General features: G+C 33.9%; 1 protein-coding gene and 1 long non-coding RNA gene across 5 annotated transcripts in view; one reads left to right on the top strand and one right to left on the bottom strand.

The window, feature by feature from the left end:
* Positions 1-17388, bottom strand: part of LOC105834796 (DDB1- and CUL4-associated factor 1) — a 122974-nt gene that overhangs the window by 20152 nt on the left and 85434 nt on the right. The gene's annotated exons all lie outside the window — the stretch shown is intronic.
* On the top strand, positions 7040-16843 carry LOC118647218. Its single transcript, XR_004964521.1, has 2 exons — positions 7040-15805; positions 15886-16843. It is a non-coding gene; the product is annotated as an uncharacterized LOC118647218 (long non-coding RNA).

The following is a 17388-nucleotide window of genomic DNA, read 5'->3' as shown; positions in this document are numbered from 1 at the left end:
GAGGTAAAAAACAAAAACAAGGTTTTGGCTTTTGGATGAATGGGCTTTAGTTTCTAAAAAAAATTGCATTTAAATATAAGCATTTTCAACCGGTAAATACAATGGAAAGCCACTTCTCAGTATGAAGCGCGATGGCCGCAGATGCTAAGTACGCGCCTACCGTTTTGTTGCAATCGGAATTTAATTGGCATATAGACTGAAAAAACATTGTCATAACTTGTCTCGAATCCAGCTCGCACGGATAGCAAAACAGTAGCACACGCGGCCATTGCGCTTCATGCCGAGAAGTGGCTTTCCAATGTACTTACCTTACCAGCTAGAAATAGACATATTTGGATGCAATTTTTTCAGAAACTAAGAGCCATTCACCCAAAAGCCAAAACACGACTTTTGTTTTTTTACATATCAATTCAAATAAACCATGGTTCATTCGAAAGTAGAGCTAGCACATGTTGCCATTTCCTTGTTAGTTAAATTGTCTTAGTTAATGTATTTAAAGCTGATTGTTCTAATTTATTTGATAACTTTACTCAACAAATATCTTTTACCTCTCTTCATTTATTTAAAAAATTAAAGATAGACACATGTTTACCTGATAGGTAAAAAAAAAAGGTGCAAAAGTTACTATTTTCTGCTCTTAATGAGAACCTGTTTTGATACCTTATTTAAAGTTTTATTACACAAGCACACACAAAAAAGTGGTTGGTCCGGCGGACCAGACTAGTCAATCCTTATGTATTTTGACCCGCTGAATCCGAATCCAAGGTCAGAATTGCTAAATTGGCTCATTTTTTCTAACCTCAAAAAAATTCTTTTTTAATGTTGGTCCGGCGCACAGTGGGCCAAACCACGTAAAAAACGCGGACATAAGGTGAAAAAATTTTTTTTTCGTATCCAGTTTTTGATTGCAAATTTGGTTACTTGAAACATCATAGAAATAGTAGATAACCCTCATTTTGAAATGTATTGTTTCAATCGGTGCGTAAAATGACCATAAATATTACGAATTAGATAATTCTGAATTTCCATCAATTTAGTTATCTACTTTCAAGGCAGTATAGTTTCTTCCACTTACTATATTAACACACCAACTTTTATACATTAAATAAACTATTCTTTTACTTGAAAAATATCCACATTCGAATCATAGAATAATATAATTTAAGCTTTGACAACCAATTTTATAATGTTTCAAAGAAAATCCCGATAACTAAATTATAAAATAACTTTTATAAAAAATGTTATATCTTAAAATTTGGTTTATAATATTTGATTAAAGGGATGTCCTACTTCGTAAAAAAACGTGTTTTATCTGCTACTATCTGCTACTTTGAAAGATACATTTATTTATCGCAAAAAGGATCCCGAAGAAATCTCTATATGTATATGTCTTGCACTGTTAATATTAATATGTGCCACTAAAAATATTAAATATTACTTTACAATATTGTCGTTGTAGATATATTAATTAATTATATATTATAAATCGCAATATTTACGGTTATTTTATATTAAACGTTTATATTAAAAGAACATTTTTAATCATCGTCTAACCATAGTAGAAAGATGGGAAACAGCGAACATTGCCCTTGTAAAGATTAAATATAATAGTTGAAGCGAAATAATTATGCATACATAATCATGAAGTGTGTATCTTACCAATAAATAATTATATGCAAAATTGTATTAAACAACAATTTTTATAAGCACGCTGCGCGCTGCTACTGCTGGCATTAGTATTAACCAATATGCACCACGAGGAGGTTGCACGGTCAGATTTTGCACATCTCGAGCGAGTACTTATAGAAATTGTTGTTAAAAATTGTTGTTTAATGCAATATTGCAAACATTAATTATTTACATTAATAAGGTACACACTTCATAATTATGTATGCATAATTATTTCGCTTTAGTTGTTATATTGTTCCTATAAGTGCAATGTCCATTCTTTCCTATGTTTCAATTCACTGTGCCATTTTGAGTTTGTATAAACAAAAAAATAAAATTAGGGACCAAAAACTCTTAATTACAAGTTTTTTAAACAAATATGATGAAAACTGATTTTCGACCGCCACATTAGATCCGCCATTTTGAATTTGTTTAAATAAACAAAAAAATTGAAATCAGCAATCTCAAAGTACTCGCTCGAGATGTGCAAAAACTCCTTGTATACCAATTTATAAATAATTTTTTCAAAAAAACTAATGGTTATTAAACCATGTCCGCTAATTTGGCGTTTCGTCCCACTGTGCGGCGGACCATACTAGCCTATCTTTATGTATTTTGATCCGCTGAATCCAAATCTAAGGTCAGAATTGCTGAATTGGCTCATTTTCTCCAAATCTAAAAAAAAATTTTTTTTTAATGTTAGTCCGACAGACCAGACTAATCTATTTTTATGTATTTTGACTCGCTGAATCAAAATTCAAGATCAGAATTGCTGAATTGACTCATTTTTTCTAACCTCAAAAAAAAAAAAAAACGTTGTAAAAGCAGTTTGGGTCACAAATGTACAATCCAGAGTGTGCAACCTTGCGTAATCATATTACACGAGGAAAATTCAATAGGTATGACAAGTCTGAGCTTCTGTCAATAAATAACGTAAAAAATTTACTCCCTTTTTCTATTATATACTCTTTTATTCTCTTTCTTTATTCTCTTTCTATTTTATACTCTTTTATTCTCGAAGGTTTAGATTAATAAACAAACTAAAACCTGGATGTTACAAGTCTGATGAGTGGAGACTATTCATCGATTCTTCTAAGAAAAGCTTAAAAACAGCGTTGCTGCACAATAAATGTATGTGCCTCCATTTCTGTAGCGCACGCGGTAGTGATAAAAGAAGAGTATATTTTCACAAACCTGAAAACAGTTCTTCCAAAAATTAAATACACAGAACATAGATAGCAAATTGAAAATTCTCACCATATTATTGAGTCAACAATCAGGTTACACAAAAAATTCGTGCTTCCTATGTAAATGGGATAATAGAGATCGAACTAAGATTCCATTACATAAGAAAAGAATAGCCGACAAAAACGTCTTTGCAACCTGGATCTAAAAACATCATAAATAAACCATTAGTTGAGCCTTCAAAAAATCTTCCACTTTTTCATATCAACTTAGAACTCATAAAACAATGGGTGAAAGCTCTGAATAAAAAAGGTGATTGCTACCAGTATTTACAAGAAAAATTTTCCAACATCTCTGATGCAAAATTGCGGGATGGAATTTTCGATAGACTTCAAATACGTAAAATATTTTTTATGTATTTTTTACGAGAAACAACAATTTTGTCATCAAAATGAATGAACACGAAAGAGCAGCATGGCTGAGTTTCAAAGGTGTCACAGAAAATTTTCTGGGAAACCATAAAAGTCAAGATTACAGACAAAGGGTGGCGGAAATGATGGAGAACTATAGAAAACTAGGTTGCTTAATGAATCTTAAGTTGCATTTCTTGGATTCTCATATCGACTACTTCCCAAAAAATCTAGGTGATTATAGTAAAAAACAGGGAGAAAGGTTTCATCGGGACATCAAGGAGATGGAGCATCAATATCAAGGCAAGTGGGATGTAAACATGATGACTGATTTCTGCTGGACGCTTAAACGAGATATCTCTGTGAAAGGGAAGAAACGTAAGAGAAAGCCATTGCACAGAACCTTTGAGAATAAAAATTAGATATAATAGAAAAAGGGAGTAAATTTTCTACGCTATTTATTCACAGAAGCTTAAACTTGTCATACGTATTAAATTTTCCCCAGGTAATGTGGTACGCAAGCTTGCACGCTCTGGATTATACATTTGTGACTCAAACTGCTTTTACATGATGTTTTTTTAAAATTAAGAAAAAATGAACCAATTCAGCCATTCTGATCTTGGAATTGGATTTAGCGGGTTAAAATACATAAAGATTGACTAATCTAATCCCCCGGACCAACATTAAAAAAAAAATTTTTTTAGTTAGGAAATATGAGCTAACTTTGCAATTCTGACCTTGGATTCGGATTCAGCGGGTCAAATACATAAGGATTGACTAGTCTGGTCCGCCAGACTAACCACTTTTTTTGTGTGTGCCTGTGTTATTAATAAAAAAAAAGATTTATTTATATGAGAAACTGTGAGACATATTTCAGAATCAATAATAAATGTTTTTAAAACGTGTATCAAAATAAATATTTGAATGGTTTAATAAAAGATAAAAAGTTTCAAAACAAGAGAGAGCACTACATTTCTATTTAATAAATTGGACATCATAAAGGAGGAGGATCTAAAGCCTTTTTTGTTAATTGGAGTGATTCCTCGATAAAAATCTTTGTAATTTTCGTAAACAATTTATTAACCCTCAATCTCTACTGTGTTTTTCGGCACACTCTAATCCTACCTAAGGATCGTTTTCGTGTTTGCCCTTATAAACATATAAATAATAATTTAAAAAATCTGAAAAAATTCATGTGTACTCTTTAAGCATTTCATGTTCTCTTTAAACATTTCAAGAAACTACCATTAAATTACCCCCTCCACCCCAAAATTTAATATGTATTTTTTAGTAAACAGTGAGAAAAATCAGTAAAAAATTACTTTAAAAAATATATATAGTAGTAAACATTAAAAAAAAAATTTTTTTTAATCAGTTTCTGGAAGGAAAAAAGTTCCATTTACGAAAAAAAAATTTCTGATCAACGTAGAATGAAAACAGATATCCTTTTCAGCATATGAAAATTTGTATTTTTCGAGAATGATAAATAGCGTTGTAAAATAGGAAAATGTTAATAAATTAACAATTTTTATTTATTTATTCAGCTCAGTTCTTCCTCTTCGGAACTTTCACCTCCAAAATACTACACTTCTTCTCGAGAACGGAATGAATAAATGCTTTCTAAATTTATAACCTCCATATAGATGTTTTACTTAAAATGTATACATAATTATGTTCTAAAATGCATATACGTGTCCAAAAATACTTAATTAACAAAAAAAAGTTTTTCAAAAGTCATTTTTACTTACGTAATCTCTACCTATGGGTCTCGAAAACGTCCTATTCGAATTTTACTTGGCTGGCGTTTGGAGTAGAACTAACGCACCGGACTGGCCTTATGCACTGAAGACTCTTTCTTCTCAAAGATTTATTTAATACAACTTCAGTGGCGCTAACATCGCGGTTGTACGGAAAATTAAGAATAGCAGTTTTAAGCAGGACGAAAACGAACCATAAGTAGGATTTGAGAGTTAAAACAGTATTTCAATTCGGAGAACGAAGCATCCCAAGTTCTAGATCTTGTATAGAATTTGATGCATTTAAAGAATGTTTGTCGTAATTCACCCTGTTATTAATTCATTTCAATTACACAGGCACACAAAAAAAGTGGTTGGTTCGGCGGACTAGACTAGTCAATCCTTATGTATTTCGATCCGCTGAATCAGAATCCAAGGTCCGAATTGCAAAGTTAGCTCGCATTTTCTAAACTCAAAAAAATTTTTCTTTTTAATGTTGGTCCGGCGGACCAGACTAGTCTATTCTTATGTATTTTGACCCGCTGAATCCAAATTCAAGGTCAGAATTGCTGAATTGGCTCATTTTTTCCAAACCTCAAAAAACACCTTATAAAAGCAGTTTGGATCACAACCCAGATAACACAGAGATGAATAGAAATTCCTAAAGAAGTCATTTTAATGAATACTTGGAAAAGTAGAAAAATGAATATATAAAGAATTCTTGAGGAATTAGCCACAATGAGTTCACATTGAAGTATTCCTTAAGAGTTCATTGTAATGAATACCTCGCGATTTATTATTTGGAATATTTAGAGTATTCATAGCGAAGTCATTTTAAAGAATACTTGGCAAAGTAGAAAAATGAATATATAAAGAATTCTTGAGGAATTAGCCACAATGAGTTCACATTGAAGTATTCCTTAAGAGTTCATTGCATACTTCGCAATTTATTATTTGAAATACTTTGAGTATTCATCAGAAATTACTCGAGTGTTTGGATAATCTCAATTACATTTTTATAATTATATATCGCTTAATAAATGCTAATTTATATTTTTATATAAATACTTTTATATAAAATTTATACACAAAATGCGCTATATATAATTAATAAAACAATATATTAACAAATATGTATGCATAAAAAAGAAATGTTTATGGATCATCACGGGGCGTACGGGTTAGGATGCGTACGGTCTTCGAAGTCAAGCAACGTTGGCGATGGTTAACACTTGGACGGGTGACCGTTTTTTCAGGTACAGAAATTAAACATGCTTTAGCAGGTACAATTACGGCTTGGCTGAAACATGTTATAATCTTCCTCTTACAAAATCAGAATTTTTTATTTTTTAAATTTTTCTGCGAAACGTTCCAATGTTATAAAAATCAAAACATTTATCAGAAATCTCGAAAATAATTTTTTTAATTCCGTTTGAGATATCTACTTGGAGAAGTCCTAATGAATACTTTAAGAAGTTCTGAGAAATTTCAACAAGTAATTCTATATGAATACTTTAAGAAGTCCTAAAGAATTCGAATCATGGTGCATGTAACTTCCTACGTTATTCTTAAAGTATTCTTCTATGAATTCCTCAGGAATTACTGTTCAGAAAGGAAGACTACTTTATGAATTCTTTAAGAAAACACTGTGTTATCTGGGAAATGTGGAACTCCAGAACGCGCAGGTTTGCGTAACCACATTGTCCAGGGAACATTTTCTAGGAAACCACAAAAGTAAAGATTACAGAGAAAGGGTAGCGGAAATGATGGAAAACTATAGAAAACTAGCCTAATGAATCTTAAGTTGCATTTCTTAGATTCTCATATCGATTACTTCCCAAAAAATCTAGGTGATTATAGTGAAGAACATGGAGAAAGATTTCATCAGGACATCAAGGAGATGTAGTATCGATATCAAGGAAAGTGGGATGTGAATATGATGGCTGATTTTTGCTGGACGCTCAAACGTGATGTCTCTGTGAAAGAAAAGAAACGTAAAGAGAAAGCCATTGCACAAAATCTTCGAGAATAAAAGAGATCATAGAAAAAGGGAGTGAATTTTCTAAGCTATGTACAGAAGCTCAAACTTGTCATACGTATTGAATTTTCTCCGAATAATGTGATTACGCAAACCTGCACGTTCCGGATTATACATTTGTGATCCAAACTGATTTTACAAAGTGTTTTTTGAGATTAGAAAAAAATGAGCCAATTCAGCAATTCTGACCTTGAATTTGGATTCAGCAAGTCAAAATACATAAAGGTAGACTATTCTGGTCCGCCAAAACAACATTATAAGAAAAAAATTTGTTTTGAGGTTACAAAAAAATGAGTCAATTCAGCAATTCTGACCTTGAATTTGGATTTAACGGGTCAAATTACATAATGGTAGACTATTCTGGTCCGCCGGACCAACATTATAAGAAATTTTTTTTGAGTTTATGAAAAAATTAGCCAATTCAGCAATTCTGACCTTGGATTTAGATTCAGCAAGTCAAAATACGTAAGGATTGACTGACTAGTCTGCTCCGCCGGACCAACATAAAAAAAAAATTTTTTTTGATGTTAGAAAATGCGAGCCAACTTTGCAATTCTGACTTTGGATTTGGATTCAGCGAGTCGAAATACATAAGGATTGACTAGTCTAGTCCGCCGGACCAACCACTTCTTTTTTGTGTGCCTGTGTTATTAAACTTTCACAAAAACTTTGTACAAGTATGACATTTAAAACAGGTAATTTTGGTGATTTTAATTACGTGTGCACACATTTAAAGTAAAACTTAAATCGAGAGATATTGCAACTTATAGTGCAAGATTGAGGCGCAGTTTTAACAACTTGTTGTGCCCCTGATCACGGGACACTGTATCGCTGCCGTAAATTCCTCGGGGTCAGGTTCCAGAAAGATAATGCCGATAGTGGTTTAAACATTATATATTTACTTTTAACTGAATTACAAGTCTTTGTTACATATAAACCCGTATCAAATAATACAAAAAAATGTTAAGACAAGCGACAGATTCGTCGCTGTACGATATACAATTAAGCCCACTCATATTATCTTTTCGCGGTGTTTATATACACCGATTTTTGGCTTGTTAACGGGAAGAGTACTTCTGCGGTCACTAGCCTTGGGTCAGTGCACTCGCTTAGCCACCAATTGCTGGCTACGTACTATTGCGAGCATAGTCTCGCGCACGTTGTGAGCGCGAGCTTTAGTCTGCGCTCCGGAAAAATCAATATTATCGATCACCTCAGTCAGCTGTGTTCAGCGTTGACAGCATCGGCAGGGAGATTGTAAACAAATAAAAGGACGGTTGTTGTTCTTAAGACGTCGTCTCGTGCGAACATGCTCGGAATAATTGTACTTGCATACGGTGCTACCAATAAAAGTTTCTTGTTTGCTACAAACGTATGCTTATTTCACCGCGCTCGTATGTGGGAGTGAGTGTGACACGAAGGCGTTTGAGCGTACTTTCCATCCAAAATCAGAGTGTTGTTTGTTTGGTAACCGGATATATTGCCCGGTGCGACACCCGGTGTGAAAACCGGGCGGTGTTGCATGCGCGAGGTGTCACTTAACACCTTTATCGCTCATGTTATTCTCGATGTGAGTGTTGTACACTCACAACAAACTTTAAGATCGCTGTAAGCGCTATAAAATTAATTTTTATTTATTTTTTGAAGTTTGAATACATGACTTAAAAAAAACCGAAATAAAAAAATCTTAAATAACTGATATACAGGCGCAAAGAGGTAAAATGGAAAACGAAATAAAAAATGCAATCTAAGTGGTACTTAGATGCTTTAATTGTAAAAAAACGTTTTGTTTTTTCTTTGAAAAATTAGAACATTAGTTATAACTTAAATATTATAATATAAATATTTTTAATTATTTAGAAAAAAAATTGAATAAAAATGCCTTGTGCAATCTGGATAAAGACAATTCATCCAAACAGGTAAACTAATCAAAAACCAAATAAGAAATGAAAACTCATTTGAAACTCATAAATTGTGCTAAGAGAGCCCTATTCGGTTGAATATTTAAGCCTGTCCAAGTTTATTCAGTTTTTAGATAAAATAATGCGTATCGGTTGATGTATCTTTAAACAATACTCTAAATTTAATATCAAGTTTACATACGTATAACTTTTTTAAGACTTTACCTTCAGAACATAAACAAAACTTGTTTCTTCACAATTAAAAATATCACTTAGACTGTGCATTTTTATTTTATCTTTTATTTTTATATTTTTGCGCCTGTACATTAGTTATTTAAGATTTTTGTTTCGGTTTTCTTTAAGGGTGTATCAGACATACAATCTTAGACAAAAGTGCATAAAATTTGAAATACTTAAATATCTACGCTTAACGCATAGTAAAGCTAGATGTAAGAAACTTGAACAATAGTTGGAGTCTTATTTTTACTCTTACAAAGATATTTTTCACGTATTTGCGATTTTTTTCACTTATGAGTTTAAACTTTTGACAGTAAAAATGCACAATCATCTCAAGTTATATTTTATTTCTTTAAAACGGTGTAGTGAAGACAATTAGAACTTGGCAGATATTTTCTTCTATTCATATACTAGATGTACAAAAAAAATTCAAAACACTGGTACCATTTCTATGTTTTTTTAGCTATTTCATCCGTCAAGATTGTCTTTTTCCCTAAGATAGAAAAGGATACCATGTAAAATCAATGAAAATTAAAATAGTTATAATTCAGCAACCGTTTAGTGGATTCGTTTTCAATTTTTTGCAGTACATTAGGGAAACTAAAAAAAACAATTTCACAAATTTTTAGCAACTTTGTACCATTTTGAATTTCAGTCCGATACACCCTTAACCCATTAATACCCAAGCGGACACATTATTAACATAACTTTCAGTGACTTTATTTGCAATGTTAAAGATCTATAAAAAATTTGAAAAGTATTATTCTTACGTAAAATTTTGCGCTCTTTCAGAATCCATCGTTAGACTTTGTGTAAAAAAAGTCCAAAAAAATTATGATGACTTTTAAGTCAAAAAATGCAAAAAAATCGCAAAAACTTTTTTCACATCGAATATAAAACTCCAACTCTTTTCGCAACCATCGATGCAAAATAGTTGTACTTAAAGGGTATATTTTTCAAATTTGTCAAAATTTTTATTGAAAAATGGCGGCTAAATTGCAAAAATTGACAAATTGTATTTTTCCAAAATAAATTTGTTCGATCTACAATTTTTGACATCGGATTCGTAATTAGCAATCACGAAAACCTTCAAATACCCAAATTCAAATGAATTAGCCCTTCTTTTAAAAAACTTCAGTCGCCATATTGGATCCATTATTCTAAATTTTTAGATTTCAAATTCAGATTCATAATTAGCAACCTCAAAACTCGTAAATATCCAATTTAAAATAAATTAGCTCTCTTTTTAATAACTTGATCCACCAAATTAGGTCCGCCATTTAAAATTTTTTAATTTGGATTTCAAATTTATAATTAACGATCCAAAAAACTGAACAACAAAAGTTTGGTGATTGGGATGAATCAATAACAGAGTGGATTACAACAAATATTCTCCAAATAACTAAATCCCATGCAAAATCTAGCACTTTGGATGCCTCGTTGTCCGAATTGAAACGCTGTTTTAATAAATGGTTTAAGAAAATTATGAGGATTTTTATGGAGACTATTTCTGTGAAATTTGAATAAATTCCGTGAGAGACAGAAAAGCAGCCTTATAAACTCTTCTCCTTGTAAGGAAGTGCTGTACATATAACACGAATGCATGCACAATTACCTATAGTAAACTAATACAAACAATACCGTTCATGAGTATATTACTGTGTGCATTAATACGCTGCATGCAAGCTAAGTAATGGATGATTATGATTGCATTCCGATATTCACTGCTGATACTAAAAATCTATAATGTAATATAAACTATAGATTTCCAATATTGATAAATATCGGAACGCAGCCTATGACAACGACAATCATTCAAAGCATTCTCTAGACTGTTACTTTTCTCTCTTACACAGACTTCAATAAACAGACTGCTAATTTCCTTATATACCGTGCCCAAAAGTTGTCTCCAATGTTGTTACGTATTATATGGCAATCTTAAAGATATTATGTATTACATGACGTGTCATGTAATAATATTGTTACGCGCGCGGCCTGGTATACTCTTCGTCCGCGAGTCAGTTGTCGGATCGGCGATATCGATCGGCGGTGGCGGTCAGCTGTTGAAAGCCGGACAACGAGAGTAAATAGAAATAAATAAACAGTTGTAAAGAGACAGCAAGCTAGATCAGACGTGCTTGTAACCTTTTCAATAAAGACGCTTGATTACTTGAGTTAAAAAAGAGTGTCTCCTTTCTTTCCGCGGGCGCGCGCATTACCTTTGGGGGCTCGTCCGGGATCCGTTCGTCGGATCCTGCGGAACGCGCGCGAGTTTTGACGGAAAGTGCGCGGAGTGAAAGTGTGTGAAAGGAAGTGATGGAGATCACGGGCTCTGCTGAGGAAATGACAGAAAGACGTTCCCTACGCATGCCGGCGAAAAAAAGGCGTGGCGAAACTCCGGGGCCTTCTTCGGGTGCAGCGGCGTGGAAATTCTTGCTACTTTTGGAAGAGCTACGGCAGATGCGAGAGGAACAAGCGCGACAGCAGCAGGAGTTCGGGGAGACATTGCGGCGGCTGCAATTTCCCTACGATGGAAAACCAACTAAGTTCCTCTGATAATATCCGTACGGCTAGAAATGAGGGGGAAGGGGGCGCGTTACAAGAAATCGCTGCGAGCGTAGAAGCAAGTGGAGATACGCGGGCGACCGTCGGTCTTAAACTAAAACCCGATACTTTTGACGGAATGGTTCCGTTGCGTGAATTTCTGACTCAATTCTCTCTTATCGCAAATGCGAATCGATGGAGTAAGACAAAAAAGGCGGTGGTTAGCTTCTTGTTTACGGGGAAAAACGCGTTCGTTATTAGATTCTTGCGTCGAAAATGAGGACTCTCTTTCTTTCGAGGAGCTTAAATCAAAGCTAAAACTTCGTTTCGGGGAGGGCGAACTTTCGCAAAATTATTATACTCAGTTTACGAATCGGAAGCAGAGTCCGGGCGAGGATTTTGCGACGCTGGACACGGATCTGGAACATCTTTCCCGAAAAGCGTATCCCGAGTGTACGCATAAAGTGCGCGATAAAATTGCTTCCTCGTAGTTCATCGCTGCGTTAACGGACGGATTTGTAAAACGTTCTCTTCAGATGAAGGGAATAACGTCCTTCAGGATCGCAATTAAGCAGGCAAAAACGCTTGAGTTCATTAATCGAAGTAGTCTTCCAGAAAAAATAAACGAAAATTTTCGCGCGGAACGCAGAATTAAGGATAACGTTTCAAAACAGAAAGACAAAGGAAAAGAAAAGACAAATTTTAAGGGAACAATTAAGAATGAGGAGCGTAAAAACAAAAAGTGTTGGCAATGTGGAGCGATCGGGCATTTCCGTGCGGAGTGTCCTGCCGCGGAAGACGGGAAACTAAGCTCTGTCGGATTAATCGAAACTGGCTCGGCAGACGGAGTTCGGACCCCGTTTCGCGCGCGTGACGGAGCCGTTCTTATGCGTCGGCTCAGTGACATCGTCGTGAACGTGCGCGAACGCTGTGCGTGAATGGTTTTTTGAATGACAAGCCATATTGTTTTAAAATTGATACAGACTCGGACGTGTCGGCTTTGAGCGCCAGAATGGCAGCCTCTCTTAAACAAAAACGTATTAAATTTTGCGATTTAAAATATCCCACCGAAAAAAAAGTCCCAGTAGTTTCTCATGTTTCTGCCATAGTTTTTCTGGGCAAATTTTGCGTTAATTTACTGTTATGTTGCGGAAATAAGCAACAAATGTATACTCAGAGTGGATTTTCTCTTTGAGACAGGAATTTTGGATGGTTTGTTCAAAAAACGCCCTCGATTTAACGGGTGGTGGGGTGGAAGAGCACGGGCAAATTTGTTCTCAAATTGAGGACTGCCCTGCTCGACTCTCCGGCCCTCTTTTGCCATACTTGAGGAAATTTCTCAGAAACTTGAAATTTTTCAAAAACGGATATTTGTAAATTTCTTGCTTAAATTTTCGTATGTTTTTTCTGAAAATATTGTTGCTGGAAATTGTAATGTTTTGTCTTATGATATATAATTGTGTGATTCTTGTCCCATTAAGTAGGTACCTCGCCAAATTCCCCTTCACTTGCAGGTGAAAATAAATAAAATTCTTGAGGACATGAAAGCACAAAAAGTTATAGAGGAATCGAATAGTCCTTGGATTTCTCCTGCAGGTATAGTAAAAAAGAAGAATGGAACGATAAGATTTTGTGTTAATTATCGGAGATTAAATGCTGTGACTATAAAAGATTCTTATCCGCTGCCGAGAATTGATAATATTCTGGATTGCTTAAGAGGAAATTCGTTCTGTACAATTAATTTAAAAAGTGGATATTGACAGCTAAGCCTAGATCCTAAGGATTGCGAAAAAAACTTCTTCGAAACAAGAAGCAACTGAGGCGAGTCCGGCGGAAATGTACCTTGGGCAAGATCTTCGTCTGTCTTTGGATCTTCTTAAGAATTGTTCTCCTTCAAATAGTAATGGAGGAGAAAGAAGAGAGTAATTTTATTTTCAGACTCAGGGATAAGCTCGATTCTATTCATCGTTTTTCCCGACAACGTCTTCAAATCAGTTCAAAGAACGCGAAATTTTGGTATGATTGACGTACTAAGCAGATGCTCTTCGAGCCAAGACAGAAGGTCTGGTTTTACAATCCTCGATGTAAACGTGTTGCAGGAAGAGCCCCGAAGCTGCAAAGTTCTTGGAAAGGACCCTGAAGAATTAAGAAGAAACTTGCTGATGTCTCATACTGTATAGAAAAATCTTCTCGCTTTAAAAATAAAATTGTACATGCAAACCGTTTAACTCCTTTTCAGAAAAGGGATTAGTTTAGAATCCTTTTATTGAAACCGATACTTTTATTGAAACCGAGTCTGAGCCTGTACGCGTGCGAGTTAAAAGAGAAAGATGTTTCGTTTAAAAAATAAAGTCACTTGATTTTTCTACGTTTGTTGTTTTATGTTTTATTTTAGTCACATAAGAGGAAAGCTGGGTAGGAAAAGAAAAGAAAAGACAGAATAATGATAAAAAACACTTAGGATGAGTAATCTGGCAAATTTTTTTATTGATGACATTTGTCTGTGGAATGTTGTGTTGTGCAGACATGGTTTCCAACACATCTCCTGTAATAGTGTTCAACGGTTTTGAGCGAATTGACATGGATAGATTTTTAATGTGTTAACATAATTTAATTAAAATACACTTGATAAGAATCAGAAATTGTCTGGCCAAAACGTTGTGTTGTTTTTTAATTACATCAATAAAACAATATTTGCCAGATTAGTCATCCTAAGTGCTTTTATTATTATTCTTTGAACATTGGCATATTAACAATACTATTGAAAGACAGAATTTTTCACTACTCCTTAAAAAACTGCCTTTCTCACGATTTTTGACCGTGGTTTTTCCGTGAGACTTTGGGCGAATGCTGAGGCAGGGGACAGAGAGCTTTTTAAGATCGTTGGGTCCACAGGAGCTATTCCCCTCTAATCCCAAAGAAAGAAGAAAGAAGCACCCAAGACTCGGCGTAATGAAGTAAGAAAAGCTCAAGGCTCAAGATAGAAAAAGAGCACGGACAGCGGAGTACTGAAGTGGACGTGGCCCGGTAAGCCGCTGCAGCAGCACGGGGGGGGGGGGGAGGGCAGGAAATTGTCCTGGAACCCTATGAAGCCAACTTCGTAGAGCGTGTCGAGCTATCTCCCTGATTGTTGGGATGACAATCTTAAAGAGGGAGGGCAGTGTTACGTGTGCGGCCCGGTATACTCTTCATCCGCGAGTCAGTTGTCAGATCGGCGATATCGATCGGCGGCGGCGGTCAGCTGTTGAGAGTCGGGCAACGAGAGTAAATAAAAATAAATAAACAGTATAGAAAAACTTTATAGAGAAACGGCGAGCTAGATCAGACGTGGTTGTAACCTTTTCAATAAAAACGCTTGATTACTTGAGTTAAAAGAGGGTGTCTCCTTTCTTTCTGTGGGCGCGCGCGTTACAATATTATGAATGGATTAGTGTACATGGGTGTTGTCATATAATACATGCACAGGCGGTACATGGGTGTTGTCATATAATACATGCACAGGCGGTACCCCACTGTTCTACACATTCGCGAAAAAATGTTGTACATACTTTTCAAAGCCATGTATTTGGCATAAGTTAGCAATCTATTTATTAAAGTCTGTGGGATTGCGCACCGCTATAATATATACCGGGAAATGCTAATGCCGACAAGACGCGTGTCATCATAAAACGAAAGAAAAGAGATAATAGCATGCGCGTTATGAAAGAGAAAATGCTACAACTTTTTTTTTTCGTCCTGTCAGGTATATAATAGATCCCTTTGACTAAAGTTACTAGATTACAAAGTATCGCAATTCATAAGATACATGGGAATCAAAATGACGGCGAAAAGTGTATATAGTGTATAGGTAGTGTAAGTCATCTGTGCTTAAAATGCAACTTATCTAACCTTCTATTGTACGTAAAAGTGACTTTAATTGTACGGAATCTTACAAAATGCCAGGTTGCTGTGTAAACAATTATAATAATCACAGTGAAAGAGGGTTTAGATTGTTTCGAGTACCAAACGGAAAGAATACTGAGAGAAAACAAGAATGGCTTAAATTAATAGGAAGAAACATTGCCAGAAAGGGCTGAAATCTGTGAGGTATAATTAATATAATTAATAAATTATAATATGTATTCTTTTTACAAATTACAATAATAATTATTAAATTAATTTTACAGGTGCATTTTAGTAAAGATCAATTCGAGAAGAATAGAGCAGATGAAAAAAAATTGCTTTGTCCATTTGCCAAACCCAATTTATTACATGCAATAGAAAATGATAAAGACACTGAAATAAAAAATAAATATAAAAAAGTAAAATATATGAGTCTCAATGATGTTAAGAATGTAGATAATTGTTGTAAATTTTACATAATTCAATAGTATAACATAATTCAATAATACTTAAATATATAAAAAAAGTATAAATATGTTAATTGTTCCGTTATATTAGCACATATATTACTATAATTGATACTGTCATGTTATTTGAAACAAATATTTGCGCAATCATTTGAGTGACAATTCCTTCAGCAATGTCAATAACGGTGACAATGTTATTGCGGAGCCAGAAATTATATCTGCAGATCATGATGTCAATCAATCTGGGCATTCTGTAACAACTGATATGAGAGATATATCAAATGAAAAATTCGATAAAAAAATAAGAAATTATGAAGAACAAATAAAAAAATTAAAGAAATTTTTAAATAAAGTTGTGGTAAAATGTAATGCTTTAAAAAGAAAATTGGGAAAGCAAAATACAAGATTTTATAAAATATTTAATGAAGATCAGAGGGAGTTTATCGCACATGACACACACAAGGAAGCATCATGGTCTCCAGATACAATTATAAAAGCATTAAAACTTTATGCCGCATGTGGTCAAAAAGGTTATAAAGAAATACCTCAACAAAATTTACCATATCCAAGTATTCGCACTTTGCAAAGTCGTATACAAGGCTTAAAATTTAAGCCAGGTATATTCGAAGATGTGTTCAATATGTTAAAAATTAAAGTTAGTATTCATAATTTTTAATTAAGATTCGAATTTATTGTCGTTTCTAAAATCTCAAAATTTAAGAATTTCTTAAAAAGATTTTATTCAATGAGATGATGCTATGCAATCATTCCATTGGTTGAAATTAAAAAATTCTTGAAATTTCAGAAACGATTACAAATTCGAATGATATGGAAATTGATATGAATAATTTTGTTTGTTTTTAATTTTTTGCAAATATCTTTTACTTACATTTATATTAAACATTAACAATTTACTTTTTGTTTATAATTTTGTAATTAATTTCAGATACATTTATTTATTTCTGAAGAAAGACATGCTGTACTGTTGATGAATTGGCCAAATGGCTATAAAACCAGGTTTGCAGTACGATAATTCTATAATGTCAGTTGTTGGTCGACCTACTATGAAATTAGGAGGAGGATTAGATAGTTCTGATAAAATAGCAACACATAATCTTGTTTTCATGTTGTGTGGTATTTCCACAAAATGGAAACAGACTGTTGCTTATGAATTCACAGGAACTTCATTCTGTTCAGAAGAAATGTACAATAAAATTATATTAATTATTCAAAAAGCACATAATATCGGAATAATAATAAAAGTTATAATTTCTGACATGGAATCATAAAATAGGAGTTAGTGAAATACAATAAACATAA

This window comes from Monomorium pharaonis, chromosome 9 (assembly GCF_013373865.1).
Source record: "Monomorium pharaonis isolate MP-MQ-018 chromosome 9, ASM1337386v2, whole genome shotgun sequence".
NCBI classification, from domain to species: domain Eukaryota; kingdom Metazoa; phylum Arthropoda; class Insecta; order Hymenoptera; family Formicidae; genus Monomorium; species Monomorium pharaonis.
This window is presented reverse-complemented; position numbering and strand designations above follow the sequence as displayed.